The following is a 19151-nucleotide window of genomic DNA, read 5'->3' on the forward strand; positions in this document are numbered from 1 at the left end:
TTGTTATTGTTGTTTATTTAATGTAATTTATTTAAAGTGACATTGTACACTCTAAAAACCGTTGGGTTGTTTTTTCAACCCAACTGCTGGGTTAAGCCAGTTGGGTTATTTTGTTGGGTTGTTTTATCAGTGTTGGGTAGTTTTTGTGTAACCCAACTTGTTGGGTTAAATGTTGGGTAATTTTGAAGCAGAGCCACCTTAATAGATACATATAGCTGTTTCTCAATATTACTTTCTCTAGTCCACAAAATGTATTTTAAAGATAAGTTCAGGCGAGAATATATATGTATAATGTTCAAATTTGCAGTCAGTTTGTAAAGTTAACGCCAATTGTAAAATTTAATTACACAAAGTCGGAATGTTCCCGGCGCGACCACCGGGTGTCAGTGTTGTTCTTCCCCAGAGAGAACTCCTCCCATCCCCCCACACAGACGTGTCAGCTCAGCTGAACTCCTGGCTCTCACTGCAACGATACGCGGGAGTTTTACCTCAGGATTCATGAACAGTTTTTCATCGACTTATTTCTGATTTATTTGAAGGAAAAGGTTTGTATCATTGTTTTTAATCATTTAAACTATTTCTGAATGCAAAAGTATGCAAAATGATGGTTCACATGACATAACTCTTATTAAAAGTGTTATTAGCTTCCGTTGGCTAGTCTGTAATGCCCAGTAAATCTAAACTATGTTTATGCTTGCTTTTAAATGATTTAAATATTTCGTTTGATCAAACGTTTTATGAAATATGTCTAAAACACGGCTTGTTTTGATAATTTTAGAAACGTCATTTAAATAACGTTAGAATGTAACGTATTCTAATGGTTTAGAAATCCAGTTTGAAATATATAACGTTAATATGAGGAAGAAACGTGTACGTTTTAAATAAATAATCGTTTGTTGTAAAAGTTGAAATCAAAGTGATGCTTTTAATATCATGTTTAGATCATGAAACTTTAGCCTTGAGTTCACAGACAGGGTCACATATTGTGAACTCTCACTTGGTCTGTGTAAGTTACAGACATTTTTGTATTTTTCAAATGTTTTTATTTCTGAGAAATGATGCCCACTTAAATCACAGTTTTGGCCCTTTTTCCTCAGACCCTGACGGATAAAAGATGGATAATTTTTTTTCCCGGAGAAGCTAAAACAATGGTACTTTGAGGTTCTGATACCAGCTTTTACAAAGTTATTTACAGGTAACATGAAAATGCACTTGTTTTTTATAATTTAAAGTTATATGTTGATATTACAATGAGGCATATCAAAGCATTTCTTTATTAAGAATTCCTGCTTATTTTGCTGTGAGTATGTCATTTTCAAAAGTGGTATGTAAGGTTGCACGATTAAAGGAATAGTTCACCCAAAAATTATATTAAACTCATGATTTACTCACCCCCAAGCCATCCGAGATGCATATGTCCATCATTTTTTAGACGAACACATTTTGAGATATTTTAGAAAATGTTTTAGATCTTTCAGTTAATTAAATGTATAGTTACAGGGTCCACTCCTTCACGTCCAAAAAATGTGCATCTATCCTTCACAAAAGAAATCCAAACGGCTCCAGGATGTTAAACAAAGGTCTTCTGAGGGTAATCCACGCCGTTTTGTTGTAGAAATATCCATATTTAAAACTTTATAAACAAAAATAACTAGTTTCCGGTAATACCGCCATCTTAGACTCCTCTGTATTCAGCACAGCTCTCATCTTGATTGCGGACGCGACCAAGATGGCGGCATTAGCAGAAGCTAGTTATTTTTGTTATGTTTCTACAACAACACTGCATGGATTACCCTCAAAAGGTATTTGTTTATCATCGCTGAGCCATATGGATTTATTTTGTGAAGGATGGATGCACATTTTTTTGGACTTGAAGGAGTGGACCCCATAACTTTACATTTGATTAACTGAAAGATCTAAAACATTTTCTAAAATAACTGAAAATGTGTTAGTCTGAAAAATGATGGACATATGCATCTCGGATGGCTTGGGGGTGAGTAAATCATAAGTTTAATATCATTTTTGGCCGAACTATTTCTTTAATTGTATAAAATTGTCAAGCGCATCTCATCGGTAAAGCCGGTTCTGTGATTAGTAGTAAATTGCCATCATCTGAAAACAGGTAAAGCACCATTGACTACACACAGCCGTAGTTCACTGACAAGCTAAGCCATATAGCATTTATTATCGCATAAATTTACATTAAAGTTTTTTTTGAAAATGAATGCATGATTTGTCATTTTCAGAGTTCACAAGACGTCTCTGTGTTATTCCCTGACCATGCCGAAAAGCTATTTGAAACTTGGGCATTGCATTTTACAGACAGAATCCTGCAACTTCCCAGCCAAGAACCAGGAGCACCAACAAATAACCTCCAGGTACACTTGGTAATACAATAGTTGTTTGCTGTGTATTATGACAATAAAGTTACTAATTTAACTCAAACATTTATCTCTACAGAACCCCATGATGATATTCCAACTCCTGTCTACAAAAGTGGGAAGAAAATCTTAAGTCTACATGTAAGTAATGGAAGTATTGCACACTTTGCTTTGCAAGCAACCTAAAACATTTAATATTTTGTTTGTGAACTAGACATGTTAACAATTAGGAATAGAAAAAAACTCGGACAAGAAAAATTGTCTTTCACTCGCAATTCTAAAACATTAACTTAAGGGACAAACAGTAATGTCCAGCCCTGTATTCGTTACATAATATATGCTAATAAAGTGTTGGCTATATTAAATAATAAGGGAAAGTATGCAGGTTGTTGCAAAATCTAAAAAATTGGGCTTACTGCCAGGTAAAGTGACGTGGCAGAATCTGAAATTACTGTGAATCTGAGTTATTGGCATGAACAAAGAGTTCATTGTAAGGTTATTGAAGTAAAACAGAAATGTATACATTTCATGACAATTAAACTAGATGGTACATTTGTGTGTATGAAATATGAATTGTTTAGTTTTGTATAATAATATAATAAATAATGCATTTAGAGTCTTTGCCTGCATTCTAACAAGTGTTTTGTCTGTTTCAACAGGTTGGGACCAACATGGTTGCATTCTTCTGAGAGGCTGAGGTGACAAAACCATTCCCATTTGTCCTTGGCTTGGAAGATTGAGATCTCTGCCATCAAGCCTTCGTTGTTTTTGACAGACAGTCACTCCAGCAATACACCCTCCTTGGTGATGTTGACATGTTTTAAACTTTTTTTATGTTTTGGACATTCATTTTACTAAGCAGTGCACATCAGTGTGGGTGTTTTTGAAGACTGTTGTTTACAAACTCCCAAGAACAGAATCCCTTTCTAAGGTGATAATTCATGTTGATCATATATCAGTGTTTCCCATACGTTGATTTACTCGTGGCGCACCGCCACAGAATCAGCGCTGGCCGCCACAAATAGATTTTTCATGATCCCCATTTACATTTATATTTTACTGTTTAAAAACTTCTTAATTCATTGTTGCAAGCACTCAGCGCGCCCTCCCTTTCTATGTTGCATGCAGCGCGCGCCTCTCTCTCTCTCTCTCTCTCTCTCTCTCTCTCTCTCTCTCTCTCTCTCTCTCTCTCTCTCTCTCTCTCTCACACATGAGCGTGAAAAGGTGGCAGTGTTTCAATGTCCGTTCCTCCTTTTTCGCGTAAACGATAACAGTCACAAATTTTACTGACAGAGAAGACGGCGATGACCCTGACGAAAAGTTAGCATTAGTGTTTCACACACACACACACCTGTTCTCTCCCTCTCTATAATGCGATATGCCTGCGCACGTGTTTTGTTGTAACTTTGTGTAACAGTTACTGTGTATTCTCTCATATTTCTGAATTTGCACCCAATTGTCTGCGCTATACGCGACAATAAAACTCGCATTTAAATAAAAAGGGTCTCATAACAAGACATTGATGAGAAGAGCAACAGCAGTAAGACTTCAATGTAAATGTATGGTGATTTATATACCAGCTGTAAACATGCACGTACGTTTCGTAATTTCCTGTTATTTTGCCAGTTTCTTTCAAATATAAAAGCGCTTAAGTTAAGCATTTACTTGGATTCTAGGCGAAAAACAAGTCAGTGGCAAGTCAGTTCCTGAATAACACACTTTAAAAAGTCAAATTCACTTCTCAGAGGCACAGAACTGTTCCTGAAACTGACGTTCTCCCCAAACTGAAATTAAACACAGTGTTTCGAGTTTTTCTCGTCTGTGTCATGTTGATATCAAGAAGCAACGTGCACATGACAACGAGAGAGGTGACCTGCTGCGCAATCGAGTTACCCCTCCCACTTCTGAATGTTTAACTGAGATTTCTAATCCCGTCCGAATTGACCATCAATATTACAGACGTCCTGTGGTAAAATTACATTACGCCATCTACAATCGTAAAACTAATCCCCTCCGAATAGGGCTATAGTCTGCTCATTTTATGTCTGACAACAGAACTGATAATATGTAAATAATAGCAATCAGTTGTTTTAAAATGCAATATAACGTAACAGATCAAAGAGTAGAAGTGAAACATATTTCAGGTGCCAACACTCGATCAAACGGAAACACGTGATGACGTCACATATATGCTAATTAGAATGTGACGTCATCACCGCCACAAGTCTATCAAAATCCTGTGGGAAACACTGTATATTGACTGTTTGTGCAACTTTGTGTTGATCTTATGTGTTACATTAACCATTTCTTATTACACGGTTCTCTAAAATGCTAGTTTCTGATTGGCCAGTTGAGACATTCTACTACTGCTCAAAACTAAAAACTCTGATGCTGCAAATAATTTTGACAGGTACTGTTTAATATTACACAAAAATTAAATATCAATGACTATTAATTACATATCCGACATTAAATTTACAAATGATTAAACCAATGTGTTCGTGACATTTGTCCTGAAGAAACTGTTGGGGCTTTTTTCTGTGATGACATGCTGCCAATACATTATCCCTTACTTGTACAACTTTTTACTTGATCTAATTGTAATGTTAACTGGGTATCTGTCATTTTAGATTATGAGATATAAAACTAATATATTTTTTATCAGAAAGTTGATTGTTTGTGTAGGGCTATGTACTCTTTTATTGTTCATGTGCAATAAATATTCTTTTTCAATTAAATCTATGCTTTGTTATTTATAGACACCACAATGAAAGGTATGAAAGCAATTTAAACCACAAAATTTCAGCTTTAAACACATTAACCAAACATTGGGTTGTTTCAACCCAACAAAAAGTTATTTCTACCCAAAAGATGGGTTAAAAAATCAACCCAACGAGTTGGGTTGATTGTACAACCCAACTTGTTGGGTTAAAATAACCCAGCGTTGGGTTGGTCCATATTTAACCCAGCGTTGGGTTGCAAAACAACCCAAGTTGGGTTAATTTTAACCCAACGTTTTTTAGAGTGTACTTGGGAAAAACATGTCTGGATTAGATATATTTTTTTATTTTGCTATTCTATTTAAGTTTGGTATTTTTTTCTATTTTGCTATTCTATAAAAGTTTGCACTTTCAAATGTGTGTGTTGACTAAAGCTGTGAAGATTTTACTTTCTGCTATTAAGTTATATGTTTGGTAATAAAAAGTTAAACTGGCAAAAACAAACATTTCTTTTTCTCAGTGTCGGGGTGGGGGGCATTATAAAGGAATTATGCTTGGGGCACCAAAATGGCTTGCAGCGGCGCTGAATGAGGTCATGTGATAACCTTGTTGCATAGTAATGTTTAAACTGTTTATCGCTGCACATGTTATACAGTTACATGGACATACTGTACTAAGGGAGATGAATTCATATTCAGTTTCAATCTCCTGCTTAATTAATTCTGTCCAACATTCAGACCTTTACAGTATTCAGTAAGTAAAATGGGTTTGAAACAACATAAAGTTGTGTATACAATTGCTTTAATGAAATGATATACAATAAAGAACAATGTTAAGGGACTTTCTCACTATACTTTGATAGTGAGAAAGTATGATTTGAACACACCCAAATAAAATGACAATTTTTTAAAGCCTGGCTTTTATCCAACGGTTGAGAGGAAAGTAGGGAACTTAAGAGACTATGAAGGCCATCAATCAAACTGTGAAGCGGGTGTCTCTCTCCATCCCCGTGATAACACACACACACACACACACACACACACACACACACACACACACACACACACACACACACACACACTTATGTCTGTCTGCACTCAGCTACCTTGAACTATTTTACGACTTTTCAAACAACAACTATATTCAGAAATCTCTAGGCTGTATATTTTTAAAGTCTGCTGGTGTGTTCTGGAGGTAAAGTATGTATTGTTATGAGCTAAAAGGCAGAATATAAATGTTTTTATTTGATTGTATTTTTATACATTATATCACAGTTTTAGTTTATCTTTCAATGTTTCAATGCATTGTCCCACACAGGCTGATCACTTGTCCCACATTATTTGGTTGTTGCATGGTGGTCACCCTAAGCATGTGTGTATTCAATAAAACAAACAAACAAAAAATAATAATTTTCTTATATGAATGCACTTTAATGAAACCAACATGGTTTTAATCAGGCCTTTGTTGACTGTGGTAGCTCCTCCAGGATTGAAGAGCTGAATGGAGCTTCATCCAGACTCACTAGCTGTTAGTTATCTGAGCTAGTAATGGACATAATACATAAAACTAATAGAACTCACTGATGGCAACTGCACAATCCTAATCAAATGAATGACAATTAGTCCAGTTCCTTAATACCATTAAGGGTAGATGTGTAGTAATATGTAGAGCAAATTGGGGTGCAGCCGTATTGGCATTCCGGGAGAGAAATCGTAATATCGATCGTCCACAAGCGAAAACAATAGTGGTCTGTTTCTGTTCAAAGCAAGCTCATGCTGGGGAAATGCGGAGAATAGACTTGCCACTGAGAATTATCTCACGCTCGGATTTTTGAAATCCATCAAATCGGTCCCTCAGTACTTAGACAACTCTTCCCCAAATTGCCGTAAACTTCACAGTCAGTTGCTTATTACTCTACGTCTTCCCTAGAGAACAAAGTCCTGCTCCCCTGGCTCTTTTGACACACCAACATTAATTTGATTAATGTTTTAATCCGCGCTTACTACATGCAGCCACACAAGAAAACTCGGGAGATCTCGTTGCCATCCATCAAGTTCGGGAGCTGTTTATCGATATGTCTGCCCGCGAATACATCTCGCCGTGCGATGACAAGGCTAAAAGGCCTCGTCTTTCTTGCGTGAAGTGGTGGCTTGTCTAAGAAAGTCATCACAGCAGCCGGGAAGCAAATTACCTGCCTTGTGGAAACGACAGACCTCGTAAAAATATATCAAACAGCATTTGCTTCAATTAAATGCCGTGTTGTGTGAAATACCTGAGTAACGATGATTTAAGAGTTTCAATGAGAGTTTTTGCGAAACTGATGGCTCATCTGATCAGTCAAACAAACTCTTACTCTAACGCAAAACCGCTACAACAACTACTGTAATTTGTTCAACATCCTGGTGTTTTGTGGAGAAATAAAACAGCTTAAACTAGCCCATGTTTTAGTTGGTTTAAGCTAGTCTTCAGTCTCCAGACTGCAAGCTAGTGTTGTTGCGCTGTTGAAATTAGATAGCATTTTTAAAGAGCGTATAATGAAAATTACCCCATGAGTTACTCTCGGATATGTTGGAAAGAAAATCGAGCGGTTTTGACAACAATGCCGCTTACTTAATTGTACAAAGGTAGTTGACGACCACTAGGCCCTGTATTTTTAATGAATCTAATGAAGATGAGGGCCAATAGCCAGCTGTGCCCATCACCGAGGCTTTCCAGTGTATCTAATGAACACTGTAGGGAGGGGTGTAAACACAGCATCTAAAATAAGCTCAGATAACATCAATGAGCCAAGCAGAGGAGACTACATCTGCTAGTTACTGTAAATCTCACATTGGTCATGCCTCTTTTAGCACTTTAATTGAACAAGATGGATGAAATGAATAATTGTTTGCACTATTTTAGTAGTCTCTACTAAAAGAAATAAGCACAGTAAAGAGCAACACTTAAAGAGCACCAATTATGCGATTCACAGTTTTACATTTCCTTTGGTGTGTAAAGGGCTCGCTATAGTCGTGCGTAGGTCCTACGGCGTAGCCGCGACAGCGTAGGTTCCGTGTCGGTTTTCATTGCGTCATCGTCTGAATCGACGTGCAAACACACGCGCAGACCGCTGGTAGGCAGTAACCACACGTGTAACCACAGTAGCAGCGCAAACGTCAATGAAGAAGAAGCTAAGCAAGTTAACCCACAAACGAAGAAGAAACAGCAACTTGTTGTGTATAATTTGAGAAGACCAGCAAAGATGGAAGTAAATAAACAGTGACTTTTGTTGCAGTTTGAGTTAAATCACTCCTCAACTTGGCTCATCTTTGTTTTCACCGTCTCAAACGGAAATACTTATGACGCAGTTTTTTTACCTGACGGGAGGGGTTCTGGTGGACCAATCACAGCGCTTGCGGTCCGCGTAGATCTGATATGCTGTTTAACTTTTTGCGAGGTGCGCGTCAGGCTACGCAGAGCTACGCACAGGCTACGGATAGCCTACGGCGTAGAACCTACGCACGACTATAAATCGGGCTTACGTGTGTATTTGTACAGGTTAACGATATGCAAAAGGTACATATCCAAAAGTAAACAATGACTCGAGTTATCATCTCCAACGTAAATCTCTTTTCTTTGACTTCAACAAACACACAGATTGTAGGCACCAGTTTACTTCCTGGGAATGGTGATGTAGACAAGACCGACGTTATCATAATTCCTTCCGCTTCGGACTCGGCCTGTAGGTTAACTCCTGTTAGCATTGCATTGTGACCAAATCTTTTAAACATGGTAAGGAGCGTCACATTTCCGGCTGATGTCAGAGGTACTCAGGCCAATCACAATGTACAGATTAGCTGGCCAATCAGGGACACAGCGCTTTTAAAATTTTAAGAAAAGTTTAAGAAAGAGATGGAAATCTGGAGCTACAAAAATGTGAAAAGGTGAAAAATTATGTGTATTTTAACCATAAACCACACAAACACATTGTATTATACCAAATACACAAAATAACGTTGTTTTTAAGCAATGAAACAGTGCCCTTTAAAGAAACCGATAGGATCATTAAAACACATGTCTGTTATAAATACTATGTTTTAGATAGACCACTAAGTAGCATCAGTAGTTTTTGGTCTGAAGTGTAGCTAGTTTTGTACTGTAGCTGTAGTTTGTAATGATTATAACCTACCCTGTAATATAAAGAATACACAGCTGCTTATCATATGACATTATCATCCAATCACCTGCAAGGTCAGGTTAAATCCTGCAGATTTGAAACGCAGCAATGATCTTTCTTCTGTATGATGAAACACGAGTCCAGTGAACTGCATAATCAGTTATATGCATATTTAAAAGTGCCATACTGGGCATTAAAGAGCTTTGATTTCTTGCTTGCACAGACATAAATGGATAGGCTAATAAGCCCATCTTTTGGCAGAAGATATTCTTAAGTTGCATCATTTAAGTGTTTAGCTGAAAATATTTATTTTACATCTCTGGAGGGCTGATGCAAATACATCTTAATTCATAGGCTGAGAAGTTTAGCTTGTGGCCTGTTAAAAATCTAGTGATTTAATTTTTTGTACTTGGTTTGTGTTGAAGTGTTTTTGTGTGTGTGTGTTTTATATTGAAACAGGAAGCTTTGGGGAAACATTTTATTAGACAATAATCTGTGCAAGATTAAATTTTATATTATTTTTCAGTTTTGGGAAGAAAAAACACTGCTTTTATTAGCTAATAATGATTTTTGGCAACAACACTAGAAGTTTTTGGCAGGGCGACATCTTTTCATGAAACATGAGGGGCGGCACGAGCAGTTAAAAAAACCTCTGTGCTGCCGGAAATTGGTTTTCTATTATCTGTCATTTCACTGTGTGGGGAATTGGCACCCCTGCTTTCTGAGAAAGTGCCATGCACAGAAGTTGTCAGACGGAAAGGCGTGGGGACAGTTCACCTCTGGGTCTCCCCCAAATGGAAAGGACGGGGGGATAGGGGATGCACTATATATTTTTGACTTTCTTCCAAATAACGCACATTTCATTCATAATATTATAAATACAGGCCTATAGTTTCTGCACATTTTTGTTTTTCTGAATAATGTGAAATGGCAAATAAAAATAATACAAATTATGTGGTCACCAAGGTGAATTGGTTTACACTTCTGGTCATGAGTGACAGTGTTGGGGCATAGGAAATCTGTTGATTACCGAGTGCCAAATAAACACAAAGATGGACAGGAAAAGGTCAAAAAGAAAAGAGGAGGAGGAGAAACGAGCAACATATAAAGGTATGCAACTATGTTCTCTCTATAAGATTAATACAAAAATTGGGATGGTACCCATTTAAAAAGTACACATTTGTACATAAAAAAGTTCATATTATTACCTCAAAGGTACATATTGGTAACAAATTTATCCATATCTGTCCATAAATGCTACATATTAGGACCATTTTAAAGGGCACTGCCCTAGTAACAGCTTTTGTACCTTTGTTTCTGAGATTGTTTAAACCATCATTGTGCAGCAGAAATCATGCGCCAACATGAACCACGATGAGAAAACACACAGTGAATTGTGAACCCTGCGAAAAGTAATGCACATTTTTGGATTTTAAAGGCTGGAAAAGTATATCCTGAACAGAAGATGAATTAAAAGGTCTGTCTTAAAACTGGCATCTTCCCAAAAACATGCTTTGATTCAGCGTCTAGCGTATGTGGCACCCCGACAAAACATCTGTTGGGCTTTAACTGGCTGTTGTTGAATTGCTGTCGTGCCCTGCAGAACAAATCTGGTGAACTTCATGACCCATTGAGACAGAGCAGAAATCAGCAGAACCAGGATTTTAAAGGCTTCAGGCAGACCTTATTTCATCCTGCATCTACAGCCGCAGCTAAACATGATGTCGCTGATGGATCTTTAGTCCAAGTTTACTTTTATATTTATGATTTTAGCTGACACTTCCTACCAGAAGTGACTCTTGATGAAGTTTACTGATGACTCAGCAATCTGGATGTCTTTGCTTGGCTTTCATATGTGCTATCACACTAAACAGTCGCACAGTCATCAGATATAATGGCAGACACTTAAAATAGACCACATGGGAAACGTTTGATATTGGAAGGTTTGTTGAAAGTCTTTTTAGAACAAAACAACTTTGTTGTTGATGCATACCAATTTTAGGAAAAATGTAAAGACAGTGAATGGCCAAATGGGCTGTTTGTCCACATACAGCAGCGAAAAAAGAGACCAAATGGTCCCTTTCAGTTTTTCTAGTTTCCTTTCAAGGTAACTCGACGCTGCTTCATGAAATGACACTTTGGGGAATGCCATTTGAATAATTTATTAAACTAGTCCTTCTTATAGGCCGCGAGTGATGACGTCACGAGTGCGACACATACCGGAAGGTATAAAAAGTAGGTGCAAACAGCGCATTACAGCTTTCTGTCATTCAGCAAGTGCTCTATGTTGAAACTGTCTGTCAAATTGCGTGTCAAAACTGTGTCTTAGTCAGAACTAGTTTAAAAAATCATTTAAATTGCTAGCAAGTAGTTAATGAAGTGTGTTCCCCTGGGCTCGTTTCATAACAGCGGGGACACCCAGGAGCTAGCTGAGTTCTCTGAGATGGCTTCAGCCCTTTCTATTAATAAAATTATGTTTTTAGATGGATTTATTTACTGAACATTTTAATTGGCCAAAATAACAAAAAAGATGCAGTGTTTTTGATCTGAAATATTGCAGAAAAAACAAGTTCAAATTCATTTCTCAACAACAAAATACTTTTTTACATGTATTTAAGGAAAAATTCTAAAAAAAAAAAAACTTTTAAACCCAGATTTTAAGTCAGATCTTTTCCTGAGGTTTGGTTTTGTTAAATTCAACAAACACTGGACTGAAATGGTCACAATATATCTTGAAATGATAATCAGTTTTGATGAAGTCAAAAGAACTTCATAACCAGCTCTGAGCCTTTTCATTCAATTGAGTTAAATAAAAAATAACTTTACTTAGCAATCCATCGTCATACTTTAACTCAAAGCAAAAAAAAAAAAAGATTTCCTCTACACTCAACCCTTTAAAAAACACTGTTATATCTATGTATTAACTATTTCACAATGTGACAAAGTTCATACATTTAGTATGTTACGATGAATTTTGTTTCCTCATTTTGACGATTGTTGGCCACACCACATATCTAAATGTCCACATCAGGATGGCGTTGTAGTAATGCCACTGTTTGCCATTCGATTCACACTGTTTCACAATTGATTTTCATGTGGCTTTGTCTCATTTTTATAAATATATAGTTTTTGTCAGCAATGATGACATATAGGACACAAAGCATGAATATCACAGTGGGAATGTTGTTGGTTTGATTGAGATTGTTGGTGCTGAGTGCATACAACAGGGGTTTGAATGTTTCATTCATGCCACGGTGCATGCTGGGAATTTCTGTACATAGCTTGCATCACTATTAGCTATTACTGCTAATTTACAATCTCATTTTGCTGTTATTGTTACAGCGTTGCCCAGTTAATTGTGTAATCAAAACAGCTTTTATTCGTCAATCTTCATCTCATAAGAGTTCACATGATTTTAAACATATTTTTTAAATAATATTTATTTATTTGCAACTATTTTTAATGAGACTAAAATGATTCAATGATCCAACGAAGTACAGGGTGGAATTTAACACTACCAGAGGCACTGAACTTGTGCCAACAAATGCCAGAACCATGTTATTTCTCATATACATCATCTATCTTTATTGTAGTGCTTTTATTTAAAGATTTATTTATTACTTCCAAAATATTTATTTGAACGTTTGCTTCTAGTTTCGAAAAAAAAAAGACATTTTATTTAATCATTGTCTGACATCAATGCCAATCAAACCACAGCAAAGAAGACTTTTAAGGCAAATGAATGATGTCAGAACAGAAAGTAAATTGTTTGAGTAATGTGTGATGCCGGTAGCAAATATACCCACCCATGGCATGCATTTTAGGAAAAAAAATTAAGTTTTTTTTTTGGCCTACTAGATTTCTCAAGTTTCAGTAGTTTAAATATTAAATATATTTTACAGAAGCAGCACCCTTCCGTTCCATCATCTAAAATTCATACCTCTGGATATAAACACTGATATTGCACGGTAATGAAGCGTCTAACATCTCACCGGAATGACTGAGATGATGGATAACTCGATTTATGATGGTGGGCGACGTTGTCTTGAAGTCTGCACTGAATGTTCTTGGGCGCATTTCCATTAAACACAGTTCTGTGACCGGCCTTCAGGATCTTCACTTTTTTATGAATCATGTCTTTTTAAGTCTCTTTGTGAGTTTGGGTGAACTGTTCAATTCTGGGAATCTTTCACAAGTTCAAGTCAGAATTTTCCATTCGCCCACTGGATAATAGATAAAACTCCAACAGCGCTCAATGAAAGGGATTACCACACCAACTTCAGTCCTTTATGAGTTCCTGCTGGAGAAATGATCACTTAGCATGCTCATCGTCAGAAACACCCCAGGCACTAGTAAGATATGAGCTCAAAGGTGTAGATTTTGAAAAAAAATAAATAAATCATTAGAAGAGGTAATATCCCTTTCCTTACTTTCCAGTTGTCTTCAAGCAATGTTGAATTGCTTAGTGGTATCACATTCCCATTCCTAACACATATTATACATTTATTTCTTGGATAAACCCCTCAAGATGCACCATCTAGTTTTCGTGGGGGTCCTAATACATGTAAGCAATAAAGTGTAATAACATAATCTCAGAGAGTATAATGTCTATTCACAGTATTCTACAAGAAAAATACCATAGTGCACTTTAGTATTTACTAAGATACAGATACTACTGTACTTTCCGGACTATAAGTCACACTTTTTTCATAGTTTGGCGGGTCCTGGATCTTAGTCAGATGCGACTTATATACATCAAAATTATTTCATATAACCAAGAGAAACCATTACCGTCTAGATTCCGCTCTGTGCTGCTCCTGTATTTATGTAATTCAATAGATTCAGTGATGTGGAATGGCTTCGGGACCTTTTTGAACTTGATTTGGCTTGTCTTGTTAATTTAGCCTATTCAGCCTACCATGTATTTTCTATACGCTATTGTTTATACTGTAAATAACTTATAATCCAGTGCAATTTAAATACTGTATGTTTTTCCTCTTCAAAATGGATTTTTGACTGATGCGACTTATACTCCGGAAATGAAGGTATAGTACAGTAGCACAAAATTTCGTTATATAGCCACATATTTTTTTGACTCTTTTCGTGATATTATCACGAATTTCCGCGTTTTTTCGTGATCGTTTAACAAATTCCTTTTTTCGTGTGATTATCACATTTTGGTTACTCAACCGTTTTGTCCTATTTTCTTACCATTATCGCTTCGGTTTAGGGTTAGATTTACATAAAATGACATCCCTACCCAAATCCAACTCTAACCCTAATGCCAGGCGACATATAAAAAAATAAATCAGAAAAAAATTGTATAAACCAAAGTGACATTCTAATGCAAGCACCAAATGTAACCCTAAACTGAAGCGACAATGGTTTAAAAATAGGAAAAGGCAGTTGAGTAACCAATACGTGATAATCACACGAAAACAGGAATTTGTTATACAATCACGAAAAAAATGTGGAATTCGTGATAATATCACGAAAAAGAATAAAAAAATACGGGACTATATCACAAAACTTTGTGAGACTGGGTAGTACAGTAACCCTATAGTGGTAGATACTGTAATATGTTACAGTATACTGTGACATATATTTACTATATTTAGATATAGTATACTATACTCAATATGTTCCTATTGCTTTATAAAAGGTTACTACAGTACAAAATTTAAATAGTTGTATTTTTACTTTAAAGGCACAATAAAACATAAGAAGCGATTGTCTTATTTTCCCTGTTGTGACATTTTAAAATGCTTTCTGAAATTAGAAAATTAGAAAAATGTAGGGTTGGACTTGAATTTGGGTCATTTTGCTAATTGCTAATCGTTTCTTTTGCCACTTCTAACCGGAAGTAAAGAGAGATTGTTTCGAGTAGGGGAGAAGATTAGTGTTTTTGATTAAGGATTACGAGGGCACATTAATTTCTTTAAAATATTAAAGCTCACAGATAACTCATTTGTAAAATTGCCACAACATTCCAAAAGAAATAAATGGTTTTAATTTCAATGTCGTTGTTACTTTAAAAGCTGCAAGGTGTTCATTTAAAGTAGCTCAACTGGTGGAGCATTATGTTGGCAGCACAAAAGGTCACAGGTTTGATCCCCAGGCAACACGCATACTAATAAAATATAGATTGAATGTAATTTAAGTTGCTTTGGATCAAAGCATATGGTAAATGTTCTCCTGTGCATTAAAAATAATATCCATGATTGCTGCTCGGTGACTAAAGGTCTTAAACTGTAGCTGTTACTATATTGCACTGCTGGATTGCTGTTCATGATCGCTTGTCATTCTGAATTTGAACTACTGGGTTTGTAGGTTGAATTATGTGACACTTAGAATCATATTTAATTCTCATTGTTGAGAGAAGAGTGAAAAGTAGAAGGGTTATTTGCCATAGGCAAGACCTCTATTGCAAGAGTAACGTAGCCACAGGCCAGAATGGGCAGTTCACTTCAATACAGGTCATCAGCAATCTAAAAGAAAAGCATTTGTGAAAGTGACTGCATGAATCACAATTCATATACAGTACTTTTAAATGTATATAGTATTTGATCATATAGTCCAAGGTTGAAAATGTGAGTGGATGGTTGCCAGAGCACTGTTATGTTGTTGCTAGGGTGTTCTGGATGGGTTGTTATTGGCCTGAATAGACATTGCAAACCTCATCACCTATTTTTTTGTTTGCAAAACATAAGTCTGATGCTTTAGAAAATAACAAACCTCTTTGGCTCTTTTTGTGCTTTCCTGCAACATTTGAAATTTTTATGCATTTGGCAGATGCTTTAATCCAAAGGGGTTTATGTTATATTCAATCTTTACAGTACTGTATGTGTGTTCCCAGGGATCAAACCCTGCATTTTTAAAGCAATTCTAAACCCACTGAGCCACAGGAACACATAAACGGACCTGGCACATGATTGAAGCACCAAAAGTCCAATGATTAATGGGACAGACATTCTCATTCAGCATTTAGTTGGACAAAATTGTACTTGTAATGCCGCCTTTCTCTCAAACAACAGCACACAATCTGTAAAATGTGAATTGCATCTCAATGAAACGGTTTTTAGATATTCCCTTCCCGATTTCTGTTATAAACATTTACAGCGCTAAATGTGGTGCTAAATGCCTTCATGTGAGAACGGGCTGGTAAACACATTAAACTAATGTGTGGGAAGCATTCTTGCTGCAAAATGGCTGCTGTGAAACCCACAAACTGGTTCTCAGGCGCTCGTGCTGCTGAGGAAAAAAGGTCTGGTGATACATATTCAACAGATAACCACAGCTGTGGCAAAATATGTTATGAACATCTTACAACATGCATTTGAACAGCAAGTTTTATGCATATCTGTTTGTGAAGTCAGAGAAAGACAGAAAGAGGGTTTTAAATCTCTAGCAACCTCTGTGGCTCCAGTTTGTGGTTCTGCTAAGTACAGCTCAGCAAATAAACCATCATTTACTCAATGGTTTGACATCTGTATCAGTACATTGCATGTTCTAAGAGACAACCTCAGTGGCTATGACTACCCCATTAAGGTGTACCTCATTCACAAAGCATTCAATTGCTAGTTTGCCTTCTGCCTGAACGCAAACACGTGCCGTAATTGTTTTTGGGATCACTCCCATAAAGGGTAACATTGCCATAACATTTACTGAACTTGTCCTGTGTGAACAAAAGGCAGAAATAATGCTATAGTGTTGTCATAGCAACAGGGTTAGGGAATCGTTCAGCTCTTTGACACAGGGGGTTTAAATGCAGATTAACATTCACAATGAGAAATCTGCAAACTGGACTGAAGTTGAGATCATTCACCAACATAACAGCAAAACGCATCACACCAGGCCCGGGGTGGGTATTCGGGAGAACCGAGATAACTCCCGGTGGGCCGCATCACTTTTGGGCCGGGTGAGGTTTTTGTTTTTTACATTTGTCACATTGAGTCTATCTTCTCTTAAATAACACTACACACGTTCCGCATTCTGACACCGCAGCAAACAGCCTCTGCATGGGTTGTACCATGTGAGTGAGTTCCCCTCTCCCCTCCCATAGAGTTGGTTCGGTCCATAGCATGTCTTTTCCAAAACTTTCTCAGATAGGCTGGGCCGGCCCTACCGTAACGGTACGCGTTTCAGGGAGGATGGGTGGGAGGAAGAGGCCAGGAGGGACTGTAAAAGCCAGGTTGAAGAAAAGAAAGACATTGAAGGAGGAAGATGCCAATGTGCCATGCTTACCGGTTTATTTTCAAGAGGACAAACACAAGTGGTAATAGGTAAAGAGTTATAGGCCTAGTAATGATTAGCATTAGCAACTTAATTATTCGGCTAATCCTGTTGTCTACCCATTCACCATAGATATATTCACAAACAAAATATAAAATTTGATCAAAATATTAGCCTTTTGTGTATCACCGAATATATGAGGATTCATAGACTATATTATGCAGTTTAATATTGACAACAAAACTCAAGCTTGATCTGTGTATGCAGTAAAATTACATTTTATTATTATTTTATTTTAATTACTAATTATTTTTTGTAGTGTATAAGTATATATTATTTAATTAATATTAAACCTTTACATTTTTTGTTGAACCATGGTATTAATAAAAACTACACAAAAGTAAGAGCTGTACTGTTGCTTCATTTATCCAATTTGGAAAAAGTGCTAATTTGGAATTCCACCATGGAAAAAGTGGGCCAGTCTTGGGCCTGAAACTCCCGGGTTGAAAAGTGGCCCCACTCCGGCCCTGCATCACACCCTCCTTATGATCTTATAATAAACAACTTTAAAACTTAAAATAAACATCTTTACAGTATGTTTGTGAATGCACGCACATATTCTGGAAAAATATTTGCAGTGTAAATGAACCAAAATCATACAATCCAGGACAAATCCAGGGGCACATTTTCTGTGTTTTTTCCGTAATCTGTGTGTGAAAAGAGGGTACTAGCACAAATCTGCAAAATGATAGCATTTTACCAAGGGAGGTAGACATATTGTCTGGTTAGCCTCAGCAGTTAGCTCTTACTTATGACTGACAAAAACAACCAGACTTTTAAAGTTCACCTCTCTTTTATTGGAAGGCTGTTAAAAGCCTAAAATGAACTTCGTGGATTTTTCACAGTTTGCTGGGTTTGACATCACAGCTCACTCATTAAAGGCTTAAACGTCCACTCATTCCTTCTCAAAATTACTACAATTAAAAAATTACAATTGTAAAAGCGTTCACTTCCTCAACACAAGGTCAAGAGAAAACACTCGCAATTGTGCAGAATTAAGGAAGAAAGTGTATTTAATATTAACAGCAAGCTATTGTCACGACACACTGTTTTTTTTTTAGTAATAGTATTAGTGTAATTTATTGTGAGTTATTTGTAAAATGTTTTAATGATCTATTTTGCAATTGTCAACAACATGATCTCACTCAGACTGATATCACTAGGAGTGTTGTCATAGAAACTGATCATTCTGAGTCTGAGGATAAGAGCAGGTCATGGGTTGTCCATCTCTTAATTACAGTAATTAAAATATGGCATGAATGCAGCTTAAGTCTGTGAGTAATCATGTGATGTTCTCAGACCATCAGCCAAAGCTTTTTTGTTTGTTTCAGACAGTTTTCTCATTGCCTTTCATATTTTTGACAGCAATGCAATATAATATACATAACTATATTATCAGTGATGTATAAAGATCTTACATAATGAACTGTATATTTTATTTTACCTTAGAATGAGCCGGTTTTATCTACATATATACACCGCAAGTCCCCTTGAATGGAACTCGCCGTCATGTTTCTATAGTAACCCTAACTGTTGTACAGAGCGCGTTTTGTCCATAGACAGTAAAAGAAATGGACACGGCGACCCCATTGGATTCAACGG

The 19151-nt window shown here is 36.6% G+C and overlaps 1 long non-coding RNA gene across 1 annotated transcript; it reads left to right on the forward strand.

Annotated features, from left to right (window-relative positions):
• The first annotated feature begins 452 nt into the window (after positions 1-452).
• On the forward strand, positions 453-3312 carry LOC135749375 (uncharacterized). Its single transcript, XR_010532357.2, has 5 exons — positions 453-545; positions 1098-1195; positions 2247-2378; positions 2461-2522; positions 3041-3312. It is a non-coding gene; the product is annotated as an uncharacterized lncRNA (long non-coding RNA).
• The last annotated feature ends 15839 nt before the right edge of the window (positions 3313-19151 follow it).

Source organism: Paramisgurnus dabryanus, chromosome 16, assembly GCF_030506205.2.
Source record: "Paramisgurnus dabryanus chromosome 16, PD_genome_1.1, whole genome shotgun sequence".
Classification (NCBI taxonomy): domain Eukaryota; kingdom Metazoa; phylum Chordata; class Actinopteri; order Cypriniformes; family Cobitidae; genus Paramisgurnus; species Paramisgurnus dabryanus.